The sequence below is a fragment of the Equus asinus genome, chromosome 22, assembly GCF_041296235.1.
Source record: "Equus asinus isolate D_3611 breed Donkey chromosome 22, EquAss-T2T_v2, whole genome shotgun sequence".
Classification (NCBI taxonomy): Eukaryota; Metazoa; Chordata; class Mammalia; order Perissodactyla; family Equidae; genus Equus; species Equus asinus.
The window spans coordinates 40,837,325-40,852,713 of record NC_091811.1 but is presented as its reverse complement, the minus strand read 5'-3'; the positions used below and the strand labels follow the sequence as shown (position 1 = coordinate 40,852,713).

General features: G+C 36.7%; 1 protein-coding gene and 1 long non-coding RNA gene across 12 annotated transcripts in view; both read right to left on the bottom strand.

Moving 5' to 3' along the window:
• DNM1L (dynamin 1 like) overlaps nucleotides 1–15,389 on the bottom strand; it is a 46,327-nt gene that overhangs the window by 30,517 nt on the left and 421 nt on the right. The gene's annotated exons all lie outside the window — the stretch shown is intronic.
• On the bottom strand, nucleotides 17–12,871 carry LOC139041581 (uncharacterized). The gene is made up of 3 exons (XR_011497013.1): nucleotides 12,743–12,871; nucleotides 3,406–3,543; nucleotides 17–1,029 (listed from the first exon to the last, which is right to left on the bottom strand). It is a non-coding gene; the product is annotated as an uncharacterized lncRNA (long non-coding RNA).

Sequence of the window (15,389 nt, the reverse complement as noted above, 5' to 3'; positions counted from 1 at the left end):
CATTTTTTATTGTTTTGAATATTTTCCAACTTTTTATTTTGAAAATTTCAAAGCCACAAAACAGTTGCAAAAATATTAACAGTGAATACCAGAGAGCTTAACAAAGATACACCAATTATTAACATTTTGACAGATTTGCTTTATCTCTTCTTACACACACACACACACACTTGTTTTTTTGCTGTCCCATGTGAGAGTTATATATATCATAACACTTCATCCCTAAATATTGTGGTATATCTCTAAGAACAAGGGCATTCTTCTACATAATCACAATCACACTCAGGAAATTTAACATAGATACAATATACTAAAATAAACAGTAGATAAGCAAATACTATATAAACCCTTGGTCTCTATTATACATTTTAAATGTTTATAAATTCCTGTTTTTCTTGACTTTGTAATTACTATATGTTTCTGTACAGAATATTTTTTCCATATTGTTATTTCTTAGTAGTCAAAACTAGTACATCTTTTAATTTCCTGTTTTCTCCAATGTAAAAACCCTAAACTCATCTGTTGTATCAAACAAGGTCTACAGCAAGCAGATGGCCCACTCGAGTTAGGTTACTTAAGAAGGGTTTATTTACAAGCAGACTTTTTTTTTAATTTGCAAAGCTACAGATGAGGCTTAGAGGAGTCACAAGGGACAGTTCAGTAACAACAGAGAAGCTCTTAGAACCCACAGGCCCTGAAGGAAGGACTAGGTCTTTCAGAAGAGGGAGAGCCAGCCCAAGGCACCCAGGGAATGAGCCAGGGGAATTAATACCCAGACTTTAATCTCCTCCTTTTTCCAATTCCTGCCACAGTTCCCCACTTCCAGATCCAATCAGAAGCCAGAGGACAGAGAGGCCCATTCATATTGTCCAGAAAGGTCCCTCATGATAGAGAATAGGAATGTTGAGTGAATATGGAAGGTCCAATTGAAGATTATGTGGCACATCCAGTGTTGCTAGGTTTTGGTGTCCAGGTTTATCCCTCTCATTAAGTAAAATGGGGTGTTTTCCATCATTTCTTTTCTGTACTCTGAAATAGTTTAAACAACATGGAAATTTACTGTTCTTTATGTGTTTGATAAAAACTGTCCATAAAAAAATTCACTCAGGGGGCCAGCCCCTTGGGCTAGTGGTTAAGTTGAGCATGCTCCGCTTCAGCGGCCTGGGTTCAGCTCACAGGCGTGGACCTACACTGCCTGTCAGCAGCCATGCTGTGATGATGACCCACAGAGAAAATAGAAGAAAAGTGACACAGATGTTAGCTCAGGGGAAATGTTCCTCAGGGGGAAAAAAAAATCATCCAATTCTCCTCAATTTTGAAATTTATAGGCATAATTACTTATAATATTCTTAGACATTTTCATTTTCCTTATTTGTAATATTTTGTCTTTACGTATTTTTTCTAACCAAATTTTCCAATTGACTATTTAATTGATCTTATGGGTCAAATCTGTATTTTATTTGGTTTCCTTTTTTTTTTTTTTAAAGATTAGCACTGAGCTAACAAATGTTGCCAATCTTTTTTTTTTCCTGCTTTTTCTCCCCAAATTCCCCCAGTACATAGTTGTGTACTTTAGTTGTGGGTCCCGCTAGCTATGGCATATGGGACGCCGCCTCAGCATGGCCTGATGAGTGGTGCCATGTCTGCACCCAGGATCCAAACAGCAAAACCCTGGGCCACCAAGGCAGAGCGCACGAACTTAACCACTCAGCCATGGGGCTGGCCCCTGATTTCATTTTGTAATTTTTTTAACACTGTTAATTTCTTCTACCTGGTGTTTTTTTCTGGGGAAGAGGGGTTATTTATCTATTTTTCCTTTTAAAAACTCCTGAATTAAATGTTTAACTTATTTCTCTCAGTTATCAACACTTGCCCTGCTCACCCTACACAAACACATACATCCCCCAATCTACGTTACCTCTATCTTCTTTCTTCTACAACAAGAATCAAGATTCTCAAGGACACACTTCATGACAGAATTAGAATAACACAACTCATTTGCTTTTTATTTCACATTACACAGTCTCCAGATAATACCAATACTATCACCACCAATATGATTACCAAAAATAGTTTTTAAAATGTTTTGCATATGATCCCTCCATTCTCCTTCCCACCCTTTATAGACCATACTTTCTCCTTCTTTATCCCCCACTTAGTCTTGGTTCTGCAACTATGTGTGTAATGCTAACCATCAGTCTTTATATTACTGTCTCTATAGTCATATTGATTCTCTGAAGCTTTTTCTATAGCAGATTCCTCAGGAAGGACTAATGGGAACAATATTCTTCAAGTTCTAGCATACAGATAATAGTGTGTGACTTCTGTACTTGAAAATCAGTTTGGTTATATATAAAATCTTGGGCTCAAACTTTCTTAAGTATCTTAAATATGGAATTCCATAATAAATTATGTCTTCTCTCATAACAAGAATGTCTTCTCTTATAAGTTGTTACTGTTGAAAAGTGTACTAATAATCTGGTTTTCCTTACCTTATAAGAGACTTTGTGACTTTTGCTGCATGTCTGAAGGATTTTAATTTTTCCTTTAAAGTCCAATAATTTTACTAGACCACATCTCAGTATTGGTTTCTCTCTGCCAGTGTTCTCAGATATTTGCTGTGCTCTTTCAAGATGGAGTCTCAAATCTGTTTTTAACTCAGTTAAACTGTAATTTTTAGTATCTGCTCTGTTCCCTTGCTATTGGTTTTACTTCACTGGGGACTCCTATTATACATATGCTGGATCTTGTTTGCCTGTCTTCAATATCAATTTCTATCAAATTCTCTTTACCCCTCTTTCTTATCCTCTTTATTTTTAACGTCTTTTTCCTTTTCAACATCCTTCTCTCTTAACGTATTATCTGTTATGCTCACTTGCTATTGTGCTTTTTCTCATTTGTCTTCCAAAATGTTTTCCTTCATTTCCAATACTTTACTAAGTTTTACCACCTAGTTTTTCTTTTTCTTATGCAAACTTATTTTTTTGAAATGGCTTGTACTGATTACAATGTCTTTTGTCTTACCTTTTGTCTTAATATCTAATGGTTTTCATCTATTTTACGGACACATCCTTCTGGTGTGCTTTCACTGTCTTTAGAAAGGATGCTATTCTGAGGCTCATTTTCTTTAAAAACTTTTATGAGATTTCACAATCATTTCATACTGCTGATATTTAAATTAAATTCATTTTCCTGAACTTTTAGAAGGAGGCTTGGCATAGAATAGCTATTCTAACCTCATACTCTGAGACTCCCTCTTGTTGCTTTCATATAGTGTTCAAAAACATAGTTGTTTCCTGAGATATCTTGGCTTGGTCCTGGAAGGGAGCTTTGGTGGTTAGTTTTAGAAGTTTCATGAATGCGCTCCGGTCCCTTAAGACTTTACAACAGACCTCTTTCACTCACCCATTATCAGTGTGTGCAAAACCCCTCCCAGTTTCAGCTGGTGTTCTTAAAATGGCCCTCCAAGCTTTCCAGTGATTGCCTTTTGGCTATTTTTCGATTCTCAGATTCAATTGATGTTCCACTGCTTCCTTCTTCTTCCTACATAGATAATAATACACAGGTCTTGGAGCTGTTGGTGGTTTGTCCCCAACCTACTGGTATTTAACAGTTTGTGGAGAAACATGGTCAACTAATTTTCTTGTAAACACTGTTCATGGGTTTTGGTTTTCCTATGCTATTTGTTCTGTTTTTATGGGAAAGTATTCTAGCACCACTGTCATGTTCATAGACATGGGAAACCTAACCCATTCAGAAATACTGACATTAATGTTTAGTCTTATGTAAGTTTTTTTTAATATCATTCAGTCATAAAAAAGAATAAAGTACTGATACATGCTACAACATGGATGAACCTCAAAAACATTATATTTCACTTAGGTAAAAGAAGTCAGTCACAATAGAGCACACATATTATTTGATCCCATTTATATGAAATGCAGGAAGGCAAATCCAGAAAGCCAAGAAAGTAGATTAAGTGGCAGTCTAGTGCTGGGGCACAGAGAGGAGTGAAGAGTGATTGCTAATGGATACGAAGTTCCTTTTTGGGATAATGAAATATTCTAAAATTAGATTATGGTGATGGTTGCACAACTCTATCTATCATTAGTGTCGTCAAGTCAATTCTGACTCCTAGCAACCTTGTATATAGCAGAGCAGAACTCTGCTCTGTCTTTCTGTGCCATCCCCTCATCTTCTGGCACTACATCAGACAACACTCCGTAGCTACTCATAGAGTTTTCAAGGCCAGTTTTTTCAGAAGTGGGTGGCCAGGTCCTTCTTCCCAGTCTGTCTTAGTCTGGAAGCTCTGCTGAAACCTGTCCACCATGGGTGACCCTGCTGGTATTTAAAATACTGAGAACATAGCTTTCAGCATCACAGCAATAGGTAGCTGCCACAGCATGAGAGCCAAGAGACAGGTGGTGTCGTTCTCTGACCAAGAAACGAACCTGGGCCATGGTGCTCAGAGCACCAAATCTTAACCACTAGACCATCAGGTCTGGCTGCACAACTCTATAGACATGCTAAAAACATTGAATTATACATTTCAAATGGGTGAGCTTTATAGTATATAAATGACATCTCAATAAAGCTGTTAAAAAAACAAAGGAGAAAACAAATTCCAGATGAATTATAAATAAATATGAAAAAGCATAACTATAAATTAGAGAACAAAAGAATACTTTCATGACTTTGAGATAAGGAATTACTATTTTATACACAAAATGTACAAACTAGAGAAGAAAAGATTGATAATTCAACTATGGAGAAATTAAAATTTCTTTTACTCACACAAAAAAGTTATGGCAAAATATTTGTGATCCATATAACTGACAAAGAATTAGTAACCAAAATGTATAAATAACTCCTACAAATCAATAAGAAAAAGATGAATAACCTAATAGAAAATAACGTGCAGAGATATGAATAGAAACTCACAAAAACAGAACCACAAAGTGCCAAGGAATAAGTTAAGATGCTCATACTCATTAGTAATCAGGGAGATGCAATAAAAACCACAATGAGATACGACAAAAAAAGTAACAATATTAAGTACAGGTATAAATAAATAAGTAAATAAACTTCACTCTGTTGGTGGGAATGTAAATGGTTACCACCATTCTGAAGAGCAAGCAACAATATCAAGTAAAAATGAAAATAAATCTCCCCTACAGTCTGGTAATTCTACTTCTTGACACCTTAGAAAAATTCTCAAATGCGTACAGTGAGGCATGTCTAGGAATGTTCCTAGTACTGCTGTTTACTAAAACTGCTACAGCAAACAATGGGAAACACTCAAATGTTCCTCAAGAAGAAGAAAAATTTTGATATATTCATATAATGGATATATAGCACTTAAGTGACCAAATTAGGAATATATATGTGTATGTATGAGTAAATCTCATGTATGATTGTGTAAAAAACAGTTACAAAGGATTATATACTGTTTGACACCACTTACTCCAGGTTTGAACCATGTAAAACAATACATATTGCTTAAGTTATCTACATATGTACTATACGTATAACAAAGTGATAAACACCAAATTCAGGAAAACAATTATCTCTATCTGGGAAGGAGGGAAATTCAACTGGGTAGTTAATGTTTTATTTCTTAAACTGAGAGGTAGACACAATGGTGTTCATAATATTATTCTTTACACCTTTTTGACACTTTCGATATTTCAAAATAATTTTTTAATGCCTTGAATGTGGTATAGGATCTCATATTGAAGAGGCAATTAAAGAGGTTACAACAGTTCCCCCTCCCTCCCATACCCTAAACAGACACTTGATACAGCCACACAGCTTGGATATGGGTTACAGACCATTTCCTGTGTCCACCGTGCCCTTCTGTACAAACGATCTATACTAGCTTAACTGGAAAGCTCAAAGTACTATAATTGAGCTAAAACAGAGTTGGAAGCAATTCAGGTAACATTTCGATTTTATTTCACGATATCTTGAATAGAAAATGGACAGGCAATGAAACTTTTTTCTCTTCTCTCTTGTCCAGTTATTTATGTTTCACTGCATTTAAAGAGTGTTTACAGTATAGACAGAGAATTTTATAATCACAATTAATTTCCCGAGGAACTCTAAATTTTAAACATTTCTCCATGTCGTCTAACACCTGCTGTTGCAGACTGGAGGTCTAGTGCCAGTCTGATTCTCTTTCCCTTTCAGCAAACCTGTTTTTCCCTCCCTCCTTCTATTTTGACACTTGGAGAATTCTGGGGTTTTTGTTTTGATTTCAGAAATTTAATCAGGGCATGTCAATTCTTTCAATATTTGTGCCCAGCAACTGAAATGTGAAGACGACTACTTTGGCCCCGGGGAACTTCTACCTATCACCTGTTTGATTATTCTTTGTCATCTGGTCCAACTACTCTTTCCCAGTCCACTAAGAGAAGGATTTTGGCTCTCCCAGCTCTCACCACCAAGTCTCTTATCTCTAATAAATTTCCCAATGTATGTTTTGGATCTGCCTTTTAGGAGAATTCCTCAAGCTGTTTTTCTATTTAATAAATTAGCCTTTCAGCAATTTCAGGGGCTATTCTTCCCAATCATCCAAAACATGCCATTTTGTGCTTCCTCCTTAAATGAGATATTTCACAAACAATATATTTTAAAGTTCTCTCCTGCATTCTTTATTAACTTCATTTTGTTACCCTGATTATCTACCTTGGTCTCTTCCTTTATGGCTACTGGTTTTCAGTTACTTGTTCTTTTTTTTTTTGGTGAGGAAGACTGGCCCTGAGATAAAAAGATGCAAAGTGTGGCATCAAAAACATAAAACGGGGGGGATAAAAATGTAGAACTTTAGAATACATTCAAGTTGATGTTGTTATCAACTTAAAAGACTGTTATATATACATATATATAGGTTGTTTTATGTAAGCCTCATGGTAACCACAAAGCAAAAACCTATAGTACTAACATAGAAGATAAAGAAAAGGAATCTAAACATAGCACCACAGAAAATCATCAAATCACAACAGAAGAGAGCAAGAGAGGAAGAAACAAAGGAATTATAAAACAGTCAGAAAACAATTAACAAATGACAGTAAGTCCATACCTAACAATAATTACATTAAATGTAAATGGACAAAATTTTCCAATCAAAAGACTAGAGTGGCTGAACAGATTAAAAAAACAAGACCCACCTACATGCTGTCTACAAGAAACTAACTTCAGATGTAAGGACATACACAGACTGAAAGTAAAGGGCTGGAAAAAGATATTCCACACAAATGAAAACCAAAAGTAAGCTGGGATAGCTATACCTATATCAGACAAAAATAGACTTTAACACAAAGACTGTATTAAGAGACAAAGAATGCCTTTATATAATAATAAAAGAGTCAGTCCAACAGGAGGATATAACATTTCTAAATATGTATGCACCCAATGTAGAAACACTAAACATATAAAGTAAATATTAACGGACCTAAAGGGAGAAGTAGACAACAATATAATAATAGAAGGGGCCTTTAATACCCCACTGTCATCAATGGATAGATCACCCAGACAGAAAACCAATAAAGAAACCTTGGCCTTAAATGACATGTCAGACCAGATGGACTTATCAGACATATACAGAACATTCCACCCAAAAGCAACAGAATACACATTCTTCTCAAGCACACATGGAACATTCTTCAGGATATATCATATGTTAGGCCACAAAACAAGTCTTAATAAATTTAAGAACACTGAAATAATATCAGGCATCTTTTCCAACTACAATAGTATGAAACTAGAAATTAATTACAAGAAGAAACTACAAAATTCGCAAATATGTGAAGATTAAACAAGCTACTGAAAACCACAGAATGAAAGAAAAAATCAAAAAGTATCTTGAGAAAAATGAAAATGGGAATACAACATACCAAAACTTATGTGATGCAGCAAAAGCATTTCTAAGAGGCAAGTTCATAGCAATAAATGTCCATATTAACCAACAAGAAAGATCTCAAATAAACAAGCTAACTTTACACCTCATGGAATTAGACAAAGAAAAACAAAGCCCAAAGCTAAAAGTAAGGGAACAAAATATCAAAGATCAGAGTGTATATAAATGAAATAGACACTAAAAAGACAATAGAAAAAAATCAATTAAACTAAGAGCTGGTTTTTTGAAAAGATTAACAAAATAGACAAACCTTTAGCTAGACTTGCCAAGAAAAAAAAAAGCACTCAAATAAATCAGAAATAAAAGAAGAAATATTACAACTGATACCACGGAAATACAAAAGATCATGAGACTACTATGAACAACTATACACCAATTGGACAGTCTAGAAGAAATGGATAAATTGCTAGAAACACACAACCAAGACTGAATCATGAAGAAATAGAAAATCTGAACAAACCGATTACTAGTAAGGAGATTGAGTCAGTAATCAAAAACCTCCCAAACAAACAAAAATCCAGGATCAGATGGCTTCAATGGTGAATTCTACCAAAAATTAAAGAAGAATTAATACCAATCCTTCTCAAACTTTTCTGAACTCACTTTACAATGCCGGCATTACTCTGATACCAAAACCAGACAAGGAAAATTAGAGGCCAATATCCCTCATGAATGTAGACAAAAAAGTCCTCAACAAAATACTAGCAAAGTGAATTCAACAATACATTAAAAGGATCATATACCATATAAGAAGCCCACAGCTAACATCATACTCAATGGTGAAAAGTTGAAAGCTTTTCCTCTAAGATTGAGAACAAGAAAAGGATGCCCACCCTTGCCAATTTTATTCAACATAGTATTGGAAGTCCTAGACAGAGCAATTAGGCAAGGAAAATAAAGGCAACCAAATTGGAAAGGAAGAAGTAAAACTGTCACTATTTGCAGATGACATAATATTATATATAGAAAACCCTGAAGACTCCACCAAGAAACTGTTAGAACTAATCAACGAATTCAGTAAAGTTGCAGAATACAAAATCAATATAAAAAATTGGTTGCATTTCTATGCACTAACAATGAACTATCAGAAAGAGAAATTAAGAAAACAATCTCATGTACAATTGCATCAAAAAGAATAAACTATGCAGGAATAAATTTAACCAAGGAGATGAAAGACCTGTACACTGAAAACTGTAAGACACTGTTGAAAGAAAATGAAGACACAAATAAATGCAAAGATATTCTGTGCTCATGGATTTGAACTAATATCGTTAAAATGTCCATACAATCCAAAGCGATCTACAGAGGCAATGTAATCCCCATCAAAATTTTAATGGCATTTTTCACAGAAATAGAACAAACAGTCCCCAAATCTGTATGAAATCACAAAAGACTCTGAAGAGCCAAAACAATCTTAAAACAGAAGAACAAAGCTGGAGGCATCACGCTTCCTGATTCTAAAGTATATTACAAAGCGATAGTAATCAAAACAGTATGGTATTAGCATAAAAATAGACACACAGATCAATGGAACAGAGTAGAGAAATAAACCTATGCATATATGGTCAATTGATTTACAACAAAGGAGCCAAGAATATACAGTAGGCAAAAGACAGTGTATTCAATAAATGGGGACCAGGCCCCATGGCCAAGTGGTTAAGTTCGCCTGCTCTGCTTCGGGGCCCAGGGTTTCGCTGGTTCACATCCTGGGCACAGACATGGCACCACTCGTCAAGCCATACTTAGGCAGCATCCCACATGCCACAACTAGAAGGACCCACAACTAAAAATACAGAACTATGTACTGGGGAGCTTTGGGGAGAAAAAGGAAAAATAAAATCTTTAAAAAATAAATAAATAGGGGGCCGGCCCCGTGGCCAAGTGGTTAAGTTTGTGCACTCTGCTTCAGCGGCCCAGGATTTCACCGGTTCAAATCCTGGGCACAGACATGGCACTGCCCATCAAGCTATGCTGAGGCAGCATACCACATGCCACAACTAGAAGGACCTGCAACTAAAGATACACAACTGTGTACCAGGAGGATTTGGGAGAAAGAGGAAAAATAAAATCTTTTTAAAAATTAAATAAAAAATAAATAAATAAATGGTGTTGGGAAAACTGGACAGCCACATGCAAAAGAATGAAACTGGACCACTACCTTACACCATACACAAAAATCAACTCAAAATGGATTGAAGACTTGAATGTAAGACCTCAAACCATAAAATTTCTAGAAAAACAAACATAGGCAATAAGCTCCTTGACATCAGCCTTGGTGATGATTTTTTGGATTTGACACCAAAAGCAAAGGCAACAAAACCAAAAATAAATAAGTGGGACTACATCAATAAACAGCTTCTGCACAGCAAAGAAAACCATCAACAAAAGGAAAAGGCAACCTATGGGATGGGAGAAAAGATTTGCAAACTACATATTCAATAAGGGGTTAATATCAAAAGTATAGAAAGACCTCATTCAACCCAATATCAAAAAAACAAACAACCCAATTAAAAAATGGGCAAAGTACCTAAATAGACATTTTTCCAAAGATATACAAATGGCCGATGGGTACATGAAAAGGTACTCAACGTCACTAATCATTAGGAAAATGCTAACCAAAACCACAGTGAGGTACTACCTCACACCCTCATTAGGATAGCTATAATAAAAGAGACAGACAATAACAAGTGTTGGCAAGGATATAGAGAAATTGGAACCCTCATAAATGTATGAGGAATACATTTGGTAGGAATGTAAAATACTACAGCCACTGTGGAAAACAGTCTGGTGGTTCCTCAAAAAGTTAAATGCAGAGTTACCATATGACCCAGCAATTTCACTCCTACATATATACCCAAAAGAACTGAAAACAGGTACTCAAACAAATACTTGTAGACAAATGTTGATAGCAGCACCATTCACAACTGTCAAAAGATAGAAACTCAAATATCCATCAACAGATTAATGATAAACAAAATATGATATGTACACATAATGGAATATTACTCAGCAATTAAAAGGAAAGAAGTACTGATACATGCTACAATGTGAATGAACCACATTATGCTAATGAAAAAAGTCAGACATAAATGGTCACATATTGTAGAATTCCATCTCTATGAAACATACAGAATAGGGAAATCTATAGAGACAGAAGATTAGTGGTTGCCAGGAACTGGGGGACAAGGAATACGAACTGATCGCTTAATAGGTATGGAATTTTCTTGTGGTGTGATGAAAATGTTTTGGACCTAGACAGAGGTAATGGTTGCACAAAACTATGGATGTATAATTCAGGGGCATTTAGTACACTTTAAAATGGCTAATTTATGTTACATAAATTACCTCATTTTTTTTAAGTTTAAAAAAGGAAGTAGCACATGATCTATACAAAGAAATTAGAAAAAAGAAAGGAAAGAGGAAAACATAAGTTTACCTAAGAACATGCACAAGAAAACAAATGAAAACTATGATCAATATTTGGCACCAAATACTAAACTTAATGAAGACATCACCTCTAGAAGCACAAGACAAATGTAGACATATCAAGCAAAAGAGAGCAAGGTTTCAGAAGGAGCTAAAATGTAGATAGCAGTACTGGAGGACGCAGGAGAAGGATATGCGCGCTTTTTTAAAAATAAGGAATTCTAAAATGATTTAGCACTTTCAAAAAAAGACAACATGGGGGCTGGCCCTATGGCTGAGTAGTTGAAGTTCTGCACACTCTGCTTCGGTGGCCCAGGTTCACACGTTCGGACCCTGGGTATGGACCTACTCCACTCATCAGTCATGCTGCGGCAGCATCCTACATACAAAGTAGAGGAAGACTGGCATAGATGTTAGCTCAGGTCTAATATTCCTCAAGCAAAAAAAAAAAGAGTAGTACTGGCAATGGATGTTAGCTCAGGGCAAATCTTCTTCACAAAAAGAAGACAATAACAAGAGATGATGAGGGTGTGCAGAAATCGACACCCTCATACACTGATGGAGGGAATGTGAAGTGGTGCAGCCACTATGGAAAAGTATGCCAGTTCCACAAAAAGTTAAACAAGAGTTACCAAATGACCCAGCAATTCTACTCCTAGGTATATCCCAAGAGAACTGAAAACATATGTTCACACAAAAACCTGTAAATGAAAGTTCACAGCAGCATTATTCATCATGGCCAAAAAGTGGAAACAACCCCAATGTCCATCAACTAATGAATGGATAAACCAACTGTGGCATATCTATATAATGCAATATTATTCAGCCATAAAAAATAAAGTACTAATACATAAGAAAACATGTATGAACCTAAAAAATATCATGCTGAGCAAAAGAAGACAGATACAAAAAGCCACATATTGTATGATTCCATTTACATGAAATGTCCAGAATAGGCAAATCCATAGAGACAGAAAGATTAATCGTTGCCAGGGGCTGGGAGGGAGTGTGAAATGGGGAGTGACTGCTAACGAGCAGTTTCTTTCTGGGGTAATGAAAATGTTCTGGAATTAGAGAGTGGTGATGGTTGCCCAACCTTGTGAATATACTAAAAACCAATGAACTGTACACTTTATAACGGTGAATTTTATGTAATAGGAATTATATTTCAATTTTTTAAATGTTAAATTTTTAAAAAGTTGGTTTGCAAATTAGTCATTAAAAACCCAAGATTCCTTTTCCTTTTTGTGTTTGTCTAAATTATGGAAGGCGGAGTGCTGAAATCACTGAAATATAAGGCAGAGTGAAAAGTACATTACTATCAACACTGAGCCAGATTCTCAGGTTAACCTCATATGCATTGGGATTCCTGTACTGGGGGGAGTTTGGATTACATACCTGAAGGGTTCCTCCTTCCAGTTCTCAATTTAAGAAATACTGATTAAATTCCCCAAGTTGAGTCACAAAAGCTGTTTAAGTGTTATCTCTTTCTCCACCTGCAAAGGACACCATAGTCTAAAAGTATCAACCTTCTCTCTCCCCATTTTCTGTTCTTTCCACACAGACGATCTTAGCTAAAGAGGAAAGCAATTTATTTAGCTAACTCATACAAACTGTGAATGATCAACAGCTGTAAACATGATTCCCTCTCCTCAACTCCTCCAACTCTCTAGGCCCCAAATAAGAATCACTGGAGCAATTTAAGAAATCGAAGTTTAAAACATTTAGGGGTCAGCAAAGGTTGCTAGGGAGTTGATACTTTGGAGCAAAAATGCCATCAAGATCAACATTCTACTGGATGGAGGTATGCCCCTAGATTCAGCTCCCCTGCTCTTTCCAGTTTCACACATTTTAAAATCAAAGACTCACTAATATACTTATCAAATTAGGACCTATGAACCATCTAGATCAGAATCACTAGGTCCCTGGCCCACCCCAGACTTATAGAATCAAAATCTCTGGTGATGGGGTCCAGGAAACTTATTTTCAAAGTGATTCTGATATACACTAAGTTTGAGAATCACTGTTCTAAAAAGTTCAACAAAATGGGACCTGCAGACATTTAAGGTGTAGATAATGTGTAAGATAGAGACAAAACCTGTACTATGAAAACACGATCACTGCCACTGAGAAGTTTACCAGTCAGAATGAAGTACCGAACACTTATGATGTCTGGAACTCACTCACTGTACGCTACTCCATTAAATATGAATGTGAGGCATGTTACACAACCTTAAATGGCAGAGATGACAAAGTAGTGGGGTACGTGTATTCAAATCAAGTAGAAGAGGTTTTTCTTCAACATATTGAGGAAAATATGGAAAAAAAAGACATTGTTTCTATTATTTTTTATTTCTTCTGTACCTGAATAATAAAGGATTGGATTTCAGCTAACAAAGACCTAAATGGAGACAATCTTCATTAAATCAAGTCTAAAAACTGAGTAATTTCAAATATCAACATGCAAATAGGGCATATAACTGTTACTGCTAGGACGGTTTTTGCTAGCACACATTCATGGCTTTCATAAGGGTGAGATCTTTACCTTTCTACACTGCCCCTCCCAATTCTGCCAACAGGTTTCCTCACTGAAATAAACTCTATTTTGTGTAAGAAAAAGCCTTCTTGATTTTAAACTATTTATGCTGACACACTAGAGCCCTGATTCTTTCACTGTTTCAAGCTTAAAAAGCATTGAGAATCCCTTAAAGGTACATGGAAAGTCTCTGGTCCACAGCTAGGAAACGCTTCCACATTACTACCAACGAAGATTTAATTTATATCATCTCTAATTCTATTCACAAAAACATCAGTTTTCATAAAGTTCCAGCTTTTTAAAACATTATTTAGTGACAGTGAGCAATATCCGTTCATTCAAAATATTTATGGGGCACCTGCTACATACCCCAGACTGTTCCAGGGGCTAACAGGAACACAGCAGTCAAGAAAATATGCTCAATAAAACTACTGCTCATCATCATTATGTTGATGATTCAGAGTCACCAATAACTACAAATACCACAATACATGTAAGGCAGGATTGAGCAGAATCTATACCAATCCTACAGCAGAACAAGGAAATTTGCTTCTGAAATAATTTCTATTGCCTTAACTTAAAAAGCAAAGAGGAAAAAAAGTGCAGATGTCTATGGTCTCCAAGATTCCCAATGTCTGGACATACTCTATAGTATTTTGAACATTAAGTTCCCTCTCACAATATTTACACACTACACTTTAATTTTGTAGCAAGATGTAGCAATGCGCCTCATGGAAAACGACGCGGAAACCCCTTTACAACAGAAAAGATCATTAACAAATGACAACACAATATCAATATACTAAGTAATCTCTAAAACGCATTTCCCTGAACTCTAATAAAAGTCCTGCAATTTCTCTTCAACCAAGAGAAGCAGCAGGCAGAGAAAATGAAACATATTCCTCCATCACTCTAGAAATAACACATTTAGTCTTTCAATATTTCTGCATACTAAAAAACTGTATCTGTAAGAAACCCAACATGAAAACACCAGAGAACTTTGATTGCCAATTTAAACGGAAGACAAAAACTACAGCCTACGCAGAAAAATTGGATACTCCTTCCGAACACCCACAACTCCACGTACATGCGGTAGGAGGTTTTTCTTGTTTTTGTGTTTGTTCTTTAACTGCCTCGGCCTTCTCGAAATCTGGAGAGATTACCCTGCAGGAAAACTCTCAGGTGCTACACAGTAGCGGCTTTCTCAGCCCCGACAGCGCGGTTCCGAAACTGACTCCGCAGCCCCGGAGCAAGGCGGGGAGGGAACTGACACGCCCGCCGCCCGGAAACCCACAGAGAAGGGGCCGGCCGGCCCACCACGAGCCCGGCGCGGCCCCGCGTCCCCCAGGTGCCCTTGGAAGCAGCGGCCCGCGAGCGAAGCCGCGCCCGGTCCCCGCGGACTCCAGTTCCGCCCGCGGCCCGTCCCCCACCCCCACCCCGCCCCCGGGACCCGCCAGGCCCGCCGCGCCGGCTCCGCCCCTCCCCGCCCGGCCGGGCCCCATTCCCAGC